Raw genomic sequence first — 15687 nt, forward strand, 5'->3', positions numbered from 1 at the left:
TGTCATCCCAACTGCTTGGGAAGCTGAGTCAGCCTGCGTAACATAGAAAAACCCCATCTCAAACGTAAAAAGAGTGAAACGTCTAGCGGAAGAGTGGTGGTACACACTCGCAATCTCAAGCTCTCCCGAGCCCCGAGCCACAAGATAATTAAGTACCAGGCTAGCCTGGGCTACACAGTGAGGCTCTGCCTGGAAAAAAAAAATTAGTTTTAATGATTTCATTTCCCTTGGCAGCTTGCAGGGGCTTGTCCTCACTCTGTGTTGTATAACATAGCCTCACCTTAAAGCAACTTTGTGAATGTTATGAGTGTTAGAGCAGAATAAGAGTTTGTTTATTATTTTTTATTTATTTATTTATTTATTTATTTATTTATTTATTTTGAGACAGGGTTTCTCTGTGTAGCCCTGGCTGTCCTGGAACTCACTTTGTAGACCAGGCTGGCCTCGAACTCAGAAATCTGCCTGCCTCTGCCTCCCAAGTGCTGGGATTAAAGGCGTGCGCCACCACTGCATTGCTTCCCGTTTATTTTTATTTGGTGTTTGCCTGTATGTATGTCTGTGCACTACGTGGTGGTAGTTACAGAGGCCAGAGAGGTATTGGATCCCCTAGGTATGGAGGTGGTGACAGTTGTGAGCGGCCATGTAGGTGCTGGGACTTGAACCAGATCCTCTGGAAAAGCAAGGAGCTAGAGCTCTTATCCTTAGAGACATCTCTCCAACACAAACTGTACTTACATTTTAAAACTAGCTCAAATACTACTGGTGTGTGTGGTGTGGTGTGTGTGTGTGTGTGTGTGTGTGTGTGTGTGTGTGTGTGTGTGGCATTGGGGAGTGAAGGTCAGAGGACAATCTGGGTATGACTGTTCTCAAACAACATACCCTTTTTTTCCTTCTGGTTTTTTGAGATAGGGTTCCTCTGTGTAGCCTTGGCTGTCCTGGAACTCTCTCTATAGACAAGGCTGGCCTTGAACTCAAATTTCCACCTGCTTTGTCTCCCAAGTTCTGGAATTAAAGGCATGCACTGTCACTGCTACTGATTGGACTTCACCAAATGGACTACATTAGCAGACCAATAAGCTCCAGGGAGTGGCCTATCTCCATCTCCCTGTTCCTGAGACTACAAGTCTATTCCACATCATTTTTTGGCTGCAGTCAAAGTTAGAGCCCTGTGTATGCCAGGGAAGCACTCTTGCCGCTGAGCTACACCATCAGCTCAAGTTCAAAACAAACACACACACACACACACACACACACACACACTTCCTGGGCTTTTCTAGTCCTAATTCATTTCCCCAAAGCTCCCATAGAATTTATTTCATACTTATGACTTTCTACAGCACAATAGTGGTGCCATTAGAGTTCTTAGGGCTAAAGCCTGGATTCTAAAAACCCAAGGTAGGCTTGTCCATCTATCCCCAATTAAAGAGACAGGTCATAGACACAGAAAAAGGAGGGTGTTTCAGTGTACCTTCATTGGAGAGAGGAGCACATAAAGAGGCCAGTGACCCCCAAGTCCACCGCTAGGGCACTGATGTGAGGTTTAGATTTGGATAGAGGGCAAGAGGCCTAAATAACTAAGCAGTCTTGGTCAGTGTGCCTTCCCCCTCAGTATGGACCCTTCACTGCCTCTGCTCAAGTCCGGCCTGCAGTGAGGTCTGGGAAGTCAGAATTCTGTGTAATCTCTCTTGGGGGAACAAGGCAGTTTCTTCCTCTGTCTGACAGCAGACTTCAGCCTCTCACTTGCTCCAGCATAGAAATCCTGGGGGATTTTTAGTTCTTTGAACCCAATAGTTTAATAGCCTGGGGAGGAGTACAAATAGAACATTTTCAGTCCTATTAGATGGTTACAGAAGTGGTCTGTTGTTTCCACGTAGTTACGTTTTTACATCTGTGTGTGTGTGTGTGTGTGTGTGTGTGTGTGTGTGTGTGTGTGTGTTTGTCTGTCTGTCTGAGTGGAGGTCATAGTTCAGCTTGCAGGAGTTGACTGTTTCCTTCCACCAGGTGGGTCTCAAGGATCAAACTCAGGTCTGGGTTTGGTGGCAGTTACTAAGCCATCCTGCCAGCCATTGTCATTGTCTTAGTCTGTGTTCTATTGTTGTGAAAAGACAACATGGCCACTGCAAACCTTATAAAGGAAAACATTTAACTGGGAGACCACCTGCAGCCTCAGAGGCTCAGTCCATCATCACAGGGGAGTCCACATGGTTGTCAGGCAGGCATGGTCCTGGAGAAGCGCTTTATATCCTGAGCCTCAAGCAGCAGGCAAAGCCACCAGGCCTGGCATGGGCATGTGAACCTATTTCCTCCCACAGGAACACACCTCCTAATCCTTCCCAACAGTTCTCCAACAGGAAACCACATATTCAAGTACATGAGCGTCTAGGGGCCATTCCTATTCACACCACCAGTTAATTATTATTATAATTAGTCTTGCAATAGAACCTAGGACTTATGTTTGCTAAGTACACGCTTCCTCTGCTCAACTCCTCTTTCCATCCCTCCCTTCTATTGTATTGCTACTGTCCTCCTCCTCCTCCTCCCCCTCCCCACTTCTTCTAGTAGACAGAGTCTCATATAGTCCAGGTTGGTCTCCAATTTAGTATGTAGCCAAGAATGACCTTGAACTCCTAACCCTCCTGCCTCTACCTGCCAAGTGCTGGGATTACAAGAGCGAGCCTCTTGTACATAACACACCAGAATGTTAAACCTGATGGAATGAACTTTGGGGGTGGGGTACATCTGAAGACCAAACTCATGGCCTCATGCATGTGAGGCAAGTAAGTACCTAACCACTGAGCTCCACGGCCCAGAACCATCACTGTGCACGGTCCTGCAAGAGTCAATTCAAACTTCACAAGCTGCACAGACTCTCTCTGAGCCACGGGTTCTTATTTTTTGTTTTCTGTATAGGGATGTTCTGCCTGCTGGGCCACAGTTTGATAGTAATTGCAAGACCCATCTCTTATACATCTGTAGCTTCCAAAGTGACATGGCCTGCCTTGCCTGTTAGGATAACCTAGCAGTGGACATGTCCTCAACAGCAGGAGCACTATTGGCCTAGTGATTCCAGCTGCTAAACACATCTGGCCCCAGTGACCCCTGCTTTTATGTCTACATCTGCCGGCAGTGGAGCTCAGTGTGCCTCAGAACTCCTACAGACTTCAAGGACAGCAGCTACAATAACATTGAGATATTTGCCCTTTTAGCCATGTTGATATTTGCACTAAAGCTGGCAACTTAGTGGGAGGGAAGAGGGAGGTGAGAAGCCAAACCTCCACCTTGAGACTGGCCTCCATCTTAAAGAGAAAAAAGAAAAAAGCTGCACCCACGTACTAGGAAAGACCCCACAGCTTGTCCTTGGCCAGATCTACTACTACCTAGCTACTTCCTAGCAACAGTTAATCAAAGATTAGTCTTGGGGCTGGAGAGATGGCTCAGCAGTTAAGAGCACTGGCTGCTTTTTCAGAGGTCCTGAGTTCAATTCCCAGCAACCACATGGTGGCTCACAACCATCTGTAATAGGATCAGATGCCCTCTGCTGAGTGTCTGAAGACAGCTACAGTGTACTCACATACATAAAATAAATAAATAAATCTTAAAAAGATAATAATTATGAGTGTTTAAAAAAATCAAAGATCCGGGGGTCCATCCTATAATCAGCCACCAAACGCTGACACTATTGCATATGCCAGCAAGATTTTGCTGAAAGGACCCTGATATAGCTGTCTCTTGTGAGGCTATGGCAGTGCCTGGCAAATACAGAAGTGGATACTCACAGTCAGCTATTGGATGGAACACAGGGCCCCCAATGGAGAAGCTAGAGAAAGCACCCAAGGTGCTGAAGGGGTCTGCAACCCTATAGGTGGAACAATAGGAACTAATCAGTACCCCCAGAGCTCATGTCTGCATATGAATCAGAAAATGGCCTAGTCAGCCATCATTGGGAAGAGAGGCCCCTTGGTCTTGCAAACTTTATATGCCCCAGTACAGGGGAACACCAGGGCCAAGAAGTGTGAGTGAGTGGGTAGGGGAGCAGGGCAGGGGGAGGGTATAGGGGACTTTTGGGATAGCATTTGAAATGTAAATGAAGAAAATATCTAATAAAAAAGTAAAACAAAAATCAAAGATCAGTCTGATTGTTTCAGATGTACTTTCAAACCATTTGTGATTGTGTACAATCTTGCGTCAGAACACCCACTCGTAGGTTTACAATAGCCATTCAGTTAGATGCTTGCCAGTCTGGGCCCCCTGCTTCCATTTTCTATAACACCTCATCCCGATGAGAGTTCCGGCTGCTTCACAAAATGGTCCTGGGCATAGGCGACGAGAAAGCCCAAACTCAATTTTGTAATAAAGAGACCCTAACGTGATCACATGGGAAACGGCTCCTGGGTGGTCTTTTGGGATTCACAAACACTTCCTGGCACAACATTTGGCACAACAGAGGCAGCAAATTGTAACAGTATCCAATCGTATTCCTCACGGCCACATATTGTCAATAGTTAGCCATTTACTTGTTTGTTCATTCATCGATTTTATGTTTTATGGAGACTGTCACATGTAGTCTAGGCTGGCCTCAAACTTTCTACTCAGCTAAGAGTGGCCTTGAACTCTTCCTCCTCCTGCTTCCACCTCCCAAGTATCAGGATTACAGGGATGTATGCACCAACATGCCTGGCTTGATAAAAACTTTTTATTTTACTTATTTTACCTTTATTTATTAAAAATTTTAAACAATGTATTTTAGTGTTAGAACTGATGGCACTTAAATCCCAGTACTTTGGAAGTACATGCAGGTGGATTGCCGCGAATTCAAGGCCAGCTCTGTCTATGCAGCGCATTCTAAGAAATTTAGACCTACCTAGAGAGATTTTATGTTGTGTGATTGTGTGATGCCGCTGGAGGCCAGAAGGGGGCACCAGATCCCTTAGAACTGAAGATGCCGGTGTTTGTGAGCCAAACTCTGAACCTCTGGTAGAGCAATAAATGCTAGTAATTACCTAATCGTATTTACCCTCAGAGGCCAGACCCATTGGATCACCCTGGAGCCAGAATAGCAATGTTTGCGAACCACTCAATGTAGGTGCTGGGACTCAAACTTGGGGCCTCTGAAAGAGAAGCAAGTGCTCTTAACTGATGAGAAATAGCTCCATACTCTCTATTGATTTTTCTTGAAAAAATAATTTATTCATATTTAATTTTTAAATGTGTATGAATGTTTTGCCTGAGTGTATCTCTTTCTTCCTTCCTTCCTTCCTTCCTTCCTTCCTTCCTTCCTTCCTTTCTTTCTTTTTCTTTCTTTTTTTTTTGTTTTTGTTTTTGTTTTTTTTTTGTTTTTTTGTTTTTCGTGAGACAGGGTTTCTCTGTATAGCCCTGGCTGTCCTGGAACTCACTTTGTAGACCAGGCTGGCCTCAAACTCAGAAATCCACCTGCCTCTGCCTCCCGAGTGCTGGGATTAAAGGCACCACCACGCCCAGCCTGAATGTATTTCTGTGCACCATGTGTGAGCCTGGATCCCACAGGGGCCAGAAATGGGTCTTGGATATCCTAGAACTAGAGTTTTAGATGGTTGTGAGCTTCCAAGAAGGTGCTAGGAATTAAACCCTTTGGAAAAATTATCATTGCTCTTAACTGCTGAACTATCTCTCCAGTCCCCTTTATTTTTAATTGGTGGGGAGAGATGGGAGGGTATGTGCACGTGACTGCAGGTGCACAGGGAGACCAGAAGCATCAGAGTTGGAGTTATAGGCTATAAAAGTATTTTTGATTTTCCTGATACGATTGTCTTCAAGGCTTACTGCCTTTGTATATAAACCTAAGCCTAGACATGGAACCTTCTAGCCTCTGTATAATCTTATCTAAGTCTAGAACGTTTTCAGCCTCTGAGATTTGCCTCTGAATAAATGCACCCCTTTCTAGCCCTGGCTGGCTGGTTCAACTTAGCTGTTCTGGCTCAAATCCTGATTCGATCTGGCTTCTCTGTTGGTCTCTGACTGAATAGCTCGGCCTGACCTCATACTAACTTTAGTAATATGTTCTAATCTTCTGGCTTCTCATTCTCTGGCTCGAGTTCTGTTTTCACCTGTGTCTAGCTTGTTCTCTCTGCAGCCTGTCTCTGTAAAACTCTCTGAGTAAAACTGTCTCCTCTCTCTGCACTGTTCTCTCAAGTAGCTTCCCCCTCCTCTCTCATCTCGTAAGCGTTGGGCGTACCCTACTCTGTCAAATCTTTCTCTGGTTCATCACTTTTTTTTTTTTTCAAGACAGGGTTTCTCTGTGTAGCCCTGGCTGTCCTGGAACTCACTTTGTAGATCAGGCTGGCCTTGAACTCAGAACTCCCAAGTGCTGGGATTAAAGGCATGTGCCACCAAGCCCGGCATGGTTCATCACTTTTTCTGCCACTTAATTAGACAACACTTTTAAACCTGGCTGCTTCCTTTTACAAACTAACTTTGCCTTCGTCGTTTGGGGTTAAAGATGTGTATTAAGGGTGTGTCTGCATTCCAGCCAGAGCGATTAAAGTTGTATGATAAGTGCTGAGCCATACCACAACTAGAAACGCATTTATTTTTCAGTAAATAACACAATTTTGGGGTTCCCAATGTGATCCTGCAACAATAGGCAGTTGTGAACTGCCCAACTTGGGTGGAAGGAATTGAACTCAGGACCTATGAAAGAGCAGTATGTGTTCTCAACCACTAAGCCATCTTTCTATGCCTTTATTTATTTTAGAAACAGGGAATTATGGATCTCGGGCTGTTTCATTAAGTAATTAGGATGATGGTGAACATTTTCCTGCATCCACCTCCTAGGATTACAAATGTGTGCCACCAGACCTTATTTTCTGTAGTGCTGAGGACAGAACCCAGGGTTTCATGCATGTGAAGCAAACTTGCTATCAGCTGAGCTACATCCCCGGCTCACCAGATTACAATGTAGGTGTGTGATTGTGCCTGTTCACATGTGTGGGGGTGTGCACATGCCATGGTGTACATGTGGAGGTCAAAGGACAGTCTTGGATATTGGTCCTTGTCATCCATTTTATTTGACAGGATCTCCTTCTGTTCACGGTTGCTCAGGCAGATTAGCTGAGCCTGCAAGCTTCCAGGAGTTCTCTGGTTTGCATTTCTCATATCTTCTTAGAGCCATTGGGATTAGAGATGCATACAGATGCTTCTAGGTTTTACATGTGTTTAAGGAATCCAAACTCAAGCCCTCAGGTGTCCCACTGAGCTTCAGTTTGTGACTTTGGGAGGCTTGTTTGGGGGTCTCTCACTAAGTAGCCTTGGTTGCCTGGAGCATGCTACATAGACCAGACTGCCCTCAAATTTATAGAGATCTGCCTGCTTCTGCTTCCTAAGTGCTGGGATTAAAGGCCAGCTCTCACCTTGCAATTTTTAGATGTACCATTTGAATTTTCTTGGTCTTGAACTTTTGAGACGGAGTTTCATGATGCAGCCCTGGCTATCCTGAAACTGCATAAGTAGGCCTGGCTTTCGTAGAACCTGCAACAGCCAACCCTGCCTCTATCTCGTGTGTGCAAGGATTATCATATGCAACCCATTGCCATTTTTGTTTGTTTGTTTGTTTTGGTTTTTTTTTTTTTTTATTTTTTGAGACAGGGTTTCTCTGTATAGCCCTGGCTGTCCTGGAACTCACTTTGTAGACCAGGTTGGCCTGGAACTCAGAAATCCGCCTACCTCTGCCTCCCAAGTGCTGGGATTAAAGGTGTGTGCCACCATGCCGGCTCCATTGCTGATTTTAAAAATTACTTTTTTTTTTTTGCCAGACGTCGTGGCCCATGTTTTTAATCCCAGCCCTCAGGAGACAGAGGTAGGTAGATTTTTTTTTTTTTTTTTTTTGAGCCAGGTAGGCTTCCAGTGACAGGATTGTGTTACATTTGATTGGTTGTTGGCCAACAAGTTCTTGTGGAGATCCCTAAACAACCCAGGTTGATGCTTGACCAGAGGGTCTCTCTCTGAAAATTGACAGTGAGCCCCTATTGCCGAGGACAACGTCTACACAGCTCATTGAATGTCGAGAGGTCAAGCTGGTGCAGGCATGGAGCCTTCACTCCTACATTCTAGTCACTTTAGCACAGGAAGGTCCTCTGCAGGCTACAGGAAGAGAAACCTGGACACCACCTCAGCCACAAATCCCTCCACCTTCAACCTGTCCTGCCTGCAAGATGTGCCAGGACAACCGTGGCATAGAACTTGGGGGAGAGCCTGCCAGTGTTAGGTTTAACTTGAGGCTCGTGTTAGGAAAGGGAGTCCATCCCTTACACGGTTTGGATAGCCCAGAACCTTGGGTAGGATCAAATATGACTGGCCAAAAAAGAAGATCAATGAAATGATTCCTGGTGATATTTGGCTATTCTCATAGATCAGTGCCTCGTCCAGTTGTCATCAGAGAGTTGCCTCTTACAGCAGACAGGAGCAGGTGCAGAGACCACAGCCAGACATTATGCAGAGAGAATAAACATGGCCCACGGAATCGAGTAAGAAGGGCTCACATGGGCTCAGAGTCTAAAATGGCAAGTACGGGCCTGCATGAGCCTGCACCAGGCCCTCTGCGGCATGTTATATGGTGTGGCTGTTGGCTTGGTGTTTTTATGAGACTCTCAACAGTAGGAGCAGTCTCAACTCTAACTCTCTTGCCTGCTCTTGAAACTCTTTCTTCTATCATGTTGTCTTATCCAGTGTCAATACAAGGGCTTTTGCCAGGTCTTATTGTACTTTGTTTTGTCCTGTTTGGTTATCATCTCTTGGAGGGGGAAGTGGATCTGGGTAAAGGGGAGGTTGGGGGTGGGGGGAGCTGGGAGAAGTGAAGACCATATTTTTCAATTAAAGGAAGAGAGAAAAAGACTGTGGCTATGTTTAAATAAAAATGTAACAGAACTGTATGTATAACAGCACTGAGTTTTTGTGGGAAATGTATTTTTGGAGGGCTATGGAAGAAAAATAAACCAAGTACTAGCAGAGCTCTTAGCTGATCCACTGACTTTGCTCCATTTGTGTATAATAGGTGCTAGAATAGGCAGTGTATGCAGGCTTTTTTTTTTTTTTTTTTTTTTTTTTGTCAACTTGATACCAGCTAGAGCAACTTGTCCAAGCCTGTGAGGGAATTTTTCTTGATTGATGATTGATCTGGGAGGGCCCCACTCACTGTGGGCAGTGCCACCCCGAGGCAGGTGATTCTGAGGTGTATGAGGAAACAGGATAGCAAGTCAGAAAACAGCATTCCTTCAGGGCGTGTCCTTCAGATCCTACCTTGTGTCCCCAGCCTGACTTCACTCAGTGGTGAACTGTGATGTGGAACTAGGAGATGAAATAAACCCATTCTTCTCCAAGTTGCTCTCGTTCATGGCGTCTTGTCACAGCAATAGAAACCTAACCAAGACACAACGTATTGGAAGATGTGTTACCCAATAGTATCGAGTCTCTTAGCAATTTAAATGAAAATTACCGAATATTTTGAGGCTCAATTTTGAAACACTAAACATGTTTGATTTCTAATTTCTATTCTCTGTAGAATAAAAGCAGGGTGTTCTTTTATTGATATGTATTGCACAATGCATTTTCTGTTCTCTGATATAAATTCAATACTAATTCACCAGATACATCAGCTATGAGCACAAACGTTATCCTGGAACCACAAGCCTCTAACACTAAGACTTAGAGAGGAATGGGTAGCGTTGGAGGAATTCTGCTTCCTTTGATGGACGCTGGGCATCCATCCCTTTCTACCTCAGGTTTGTTCTTCAGCTTGTCAGAGGAGTGAGGAATGCTTATCTCAAAACCAAGTTAGAGTGAAGACATCGGCCACCTAACCCATGTCCCAGTGTGTGTATGTGTGTGCACATGCATGCATGTGGGTATATGTGTGTGCACATGTATGCATGTAGGTGTATCCCGGAGGTTAATGGCTAATGTCTTTTTTTTTTTTTTTTAATTTTTGGTTTTTTGAGACAGGGTTTCTCTGTGTAGCCCTGGCTGTCCTGGAACTCACTTTGTAGACCAGGCTGGCCTCGAACTCAGAAATCCACCTGCCTCTGCCTCCCGAGTGCTAGGATTAAAGATGTGCGCTATCATCTTTGGCTATTTATTATTTTTACTTTATGTGTTTGTGTTGCCTGCATATATGTCCATGCACCAGGTGCATGCAGTGCCCCGGGAGCCCACAAGAGGGAGTCAGGATGCCTTGGAACTAGAGTTACGGATGGTTGGGAGCCACCATGTGGTTGCTCCAAACCTTGGTTTTCTGCAAGAGCAGTAAGAGCCCTTAACCACTGAGTCATCTCTCCAGTCCACCTGATCTCTTTGAGACAGGGCTGAAAATTGCTTAGCTCATTTCTGTGAGCCCAGGCTATCATCTGTCTCTCTCTACCCCTCAGGCCAAGGGTTCAAAGCTTCAGAACCAGGCCTGGTTTTTATCTGAGTGTAAGGGATCCAAGCTCAGGTGCTGTTTGCTCTGCAGATGTCTTACCTCAGACACACATATCCCATTTTTTAAAAGATTTGTCTTATTTTTCAAGGGTGTGTGTAAATATGAATTCAGGTACCTTTGGAGGCCAGAAGAGGACATTCCCTAGAGCTGTTACAGGAAATCGGGACACCCGGATCCAAATTCTGGTCTTGTATAAGAGCAGCAAGTGTTTCTGAGATCTCACTAATCATGATCATCTCGTGAGACGGCAGACGATAAGAGATGAGTGCTGCGATCTCAACGTCTCTCCAGCCACCTCTGTTGCCTTTTAGAAAATGGTGGGTGGGTTTGTTTGCTTCTGAATCTTGGGTAATTGTTCTCTGCAGTTCCTCAAAGCTCTTTTTTCCAAAGCTGGAAGAACTGAGTCTTGTGAATGAATGGGCAGAGATTAACAAAAGCAAAATTTACACAGAGGAGGTTGGATAAAACAGCCAGATAAAAGATTAAAACAGGAATGATGACTTAAAGTTCACTTCATCTGTACTACAGGTTATTCCCACCTATAATTCAGGTTATACCAACTTTAAGGTCTTACCACATGGCATGCCTCTGAGTCCACTCTTGAAATAGTCTATGTACTTAACTGTTTGCCTTACAGATCCCTGCAGTCTCTAAGGGGTCATCTGGGTTTGGATCACAAAGCAGTGAACTGGAAGATTAAAGAACTTCAGAAATGGGCTGGAGAGATGGCTCAGCGGTTAAGCACACTTGCTGCTCTTCCAGAAGCCAAGTTCAGGTGTCAGCACCACACTGGGCAGCTGATAACTGCCTGTGATCCAGCTCCACAGGATCTGTAGGCACACACACACACACACACATACACACATTTAAAAATTAGTTAAAACAGAAAACACCAACTCAACCATCTGTAACGAGATCTGACTCCCTCTTCTGGAGTGTCTGAGGACAGCTACAGTGTGCTTACATGTAATAATAAATAAATCTTTAAAAAAATAACAAAACAAAAAAAGGGGGGGGGGCTGGAGAGATGGCTCAGTGGTTAAGAGCACCGACTGCTCTTCCGAAGGTCCGAAGTTCAAATCCCAGCAACCACATGGTGGCTCACAACCATCTGTAATGAGATCTGATGCCCTCTTCTGGTGTGTCTGAAGACAGCTACAGTGTACTTAGATATAATAATAAATAAATCTTTAAAAAAAAAAAAGAATTCCTTTAAAAAAAAAAAAGAAAACACCAACTCACTGACTTTACAGTGTCGAGCCAAATGCCTCCATAACTATGATTACCCAAATGATACTTCTGTTTTTGTTTCTGTTTATTTATTTGTTTGTTTGATTGGTGACAGGATTTCCCCATGAAGCCCTGGTTATCCTGGAACTCAGGACCTTGAACTCATAGAGATCCTCCTGCCTCTGTCTCCCAAGTGCTAGGACTAAAGGTGTGTACCATCATTACCTAGCCTGATGGAGTTTTGTTATAAATGCAACTTCAGGTAATTAGAAGGGGTAGTCTATAGGGAAATGAATTATCAAAAAGAATATAACACTTTGATATGGACTATCACCATGTCCCATTAATTGTAGCTTGTCAAGAAAACAGATCAACAGGACCTGAAGGGCACCGGGCCAGAGGAGTGCTGGGCAGAAACCCCCTGCCCCAGAGCAGCTCAGGCTTCGGTTCCTCATTAATCCGTTTCAGAGGCATAGTCCGTGCTTCTCACCGGCCTTCGCCATGTCTCAGCGTGTGCTCTGGTTCCGAGGAGGCCTGACTCTTGAGGACCTAGTGGCTGGGTCAAAAATGTACTAATTTTCCACAAAAATTTGGAGTACTTGATGGATGAAACACAAGGCCTCACACATGCGAGACCAGTGAGCTACTGAGTTATGGATGTAATCTACCTAAACACAGAGCACCTTTTTAATTGTATTTGAATAAATCAACACACATTTCTATATTGTATGCTATGTAATGTTGGTTTTTGTTTTTGTTTCTTTGTTTTGTCTGGTCTTGGCCTCCACCTTCTGAGAGTAGGGATTACAGGCTTGCTTGCACCACCACAGTTAGCATTGATGTATATTTTTTTGAAATGTATTTTATATTATTTTAAAGTTATGTGTATATGCCTGTATGAGGAAATGTGCGCATGATTGCAGGTGCCTTCAGAGACCAGAGACCTGGAATCTCCCAGGAACTGGAGTTAAAGACAGTTCTGCGCCACCTAGTGGGGATCCTGGTAACTAAACTCAGTTTCTTTACAAGAGCAAGACCATACATGCATGAGTTGCTTTCTTCTCTCCATCCCTAGATACTTATTTAAAAAGATACTCTTTTTTGTTGTTGTTGTTGTTTGTTTTGTTTTGTTTTTCGAGACAGGGTTTCTCTGTATAGCCCTGGCTGTCCTGGAACTCACTTTGTAGACCAGGCTGGCCTCGAACTCAGAAATCCGCCTCCCTCTGCCTCCCAAGTGCTGGGATTAAAGGCATGCACCACCATGCCCGGCATTTAAAAAGATTCTCAATGCAAAGCTTTTCAAAACAGGGCCAGGAGAGATGCTCAGCTGCCAAAACAGCTTGCAGCTCTTTGGAAGACACAGGTCTTTTCCTAGCACACATCCCAGGGCTCACAACCCATTGCAACTCCAGCTAAAGGGGATCTGCTGCCCTCTTCTGGCCCCTCTGTGGGCACCTGCACACACATGGCATGCAGACACAAATATATACATTAATAAAAATAAATCTTAAAAACTCCTTCAAAGTTGGTGTTGTAGCTCAGTGGTACAGTGCTTGCCCAGTACACTCTAGATCTTCAGCCCCCCTGACAATGGACAGATAAATTGTTTTATGCCTAGGAACATAAGAATCAAATCAAGCCAGGTATGGTGGCGCATGCCTTTAATCCCAGCACTTGGGAGGCAGAGGCAGGTGAATTTCTGAGTTTGAGGCCAGCCTGGTCTACAGAGTGAGTTCCAGCACAGCCAGGGCTACACAGAGAAACCCTGCCTCGAACAAAAAACAAAAATCCACAAACAAACAAAAAGAATCAAATCGAATCTAGAGAGGAGGAAGTCAGAGACCTGCCACATTGTGGGGGCAGGAAAAGGTGACCACAGACCTGCCCTTCCTCCAAAGGCTTAGGCAGGCCATAGACACAGGGAGCCTTGCCTACCACCACACAGTGCAGCGAGGGAGGACGAAGATGAACAGACCTTCGGACTGCCTTGTCACCCACAGATCTGCCCTCCTGTGCACAGCACAGGCCGGCTGCAGATACATGTTTGCCACCACACTGTAGCAGTACAGACAGGATGTCACCCAGTGCTCCCCACCCTCCACGCCCCATCCCAGCTGTGTGGCCAGCCTGCAGCAGAAGCCACCACAATGTGCAAGTATGTAGTGGACAGTTGTTAGAGAAAGGGAAGGGAAGCAACTTGAGTGTTAAGAGGAGAATGGAGCTGGAGTTTGGACAGTAGTCTGTGAGTGGCCAGCCCAGCCACCTGGGCCATGGTGAGGTCCCAGCCCTAGCTACTGCTGAGGATCATGGCTGGGTCCATAGCAACCCAGTGTAAGGGTACCACTAGAAAACATGGGAGGTCTTTGGTTTGGGCAGCCTCGTGGGGACCATGAAAATATCCTAGAATATGCAGAAACAGATATTTACTATAGCATTAATTAGAATAGTAAAAAAAATCAATTAAAAATTTAAATGCCTGGGGCTGGAAAGATGTCTCAGTAGTTAAGAGCACTGGCTGCTCTTCCAAAGGACCTGCTTCAATTCCCAGCAACTACCATCTGTAATGGAATCCAATTCCCTCTTCTGCTGTGTGTGAGAACAGAGCACTCACATACATAAATAAATAATTTTTTTAAGAAAAACAAAAAAAAAAACTACTTTCCTTTATTTCCAACAGTGTAAAAAGTGTCCTGAGACCAAAATATTGAGAACCATTCTGTTCCAGAATGTTCTTTTTCTTCTCCTGTGGGCCAACTTCAGTAGGGAATTAGATATTTCTACTGTGTTCAAGACCCTCTCACAGACGGCTGGACCCACCGCTTACTAGTTATCACCCCTTCAGCACTTCTGTTTTACCTGTCTGCTGTTTTCAAATCTAGGGATTCTTTTAGGTACAGATATGATTGACGCACCAGCGTTAAGCAGAGACAGTTCTTCCAAGTGCATCTTTTTTTTTTTTCCTTTTTTAAAAATTCCTGAATAGAACAGCAATGGCTTGTGCTGTAAGATCAAGAATCGATAAATGGGACCTCATGAAATTGCAAAGCTTCTGCAAGGCAAAAGACACCGTCAATAAGACAAAAAGACCACCAACAGATTGGGAAAGGATCTTTACCTATCCCAAATCGGACAGGGGACTAATATCCAATATATATAAAGAACTCAAGAAGGTAGACTCCATAAAATCAAATAACCCCATTAAAAAATGGGGCTCAGAACTGAACAAAGATTTCTCACCCGAGGAATACCGAATGGCAGAGAAGCACCTGAAAAAATGTTCAACATCCTTAATCATCAGGGAAATGCAAATCAAAACAACCCTGAGATTCCACCTCACACCAGTCAGAATGGCTAAGATGAAAAATTCAGGTGACAGTAGATGCTGGCGAGGATGTGGAGAAAGAGGAACACTCCTCCATTGTTGGTGGGATTGCAAGCTTGTACAACCACTCTGGAAGTCAGTCTGGCGGTTCCTCAGAAAACTGGACATAGTACTACCGGAAGATCCAGCAATACCTCTTCTGGGCATATATCCAGAAGATGCCCCAACCAGTAAGAAGGACACATGCTCCACTATGCTCATAGCAGCCTTATTTATAATAGCCAGAAGCTGGAAAGAACCTAGATGCCCCTCAACAGAGGAATGAATACAGAAAATGTGGTACATTTACACAATGGAGTACTACTCAGCTATTAAAAAGAATGAATTTATGAAATTCCTAGGCAAATGGATGGACCTGGAGGGCATCATCCTGAGTGAGGTAACCCAATCACAAAGGAACTCTCACAATATGTACTCACTGATAAGTGGATATTAGCCCAGAAACTTAGGATACCCAAGATATAAGATATAATTTGCTAAACACATTAAACTCAAGAGAACGAAGACCAAAGTGTGGACACTTTGCCCCTTCTTAGAATAGGAAACAAAACACCCATGGAAGGAGTTGCAGAGACAAAATTTGGAAGTATGACGAAAGGATGGACCATCTAGTGATTGCCATATCCAG

This window comes from Mus musculus, chromosome 6 (genome assembly GCF_000001635.26).
Source record: "Mus musculus strain C57BL/6J chromosome 6, GRCm38.p6 C57BL/6J".
Taxonomy (NCBI): domain Eukaryota; kingdom Metazoa; phylum Chordata; class Mammalia; order Rodentia; family Muridae; genus Mus; species Mus musculus.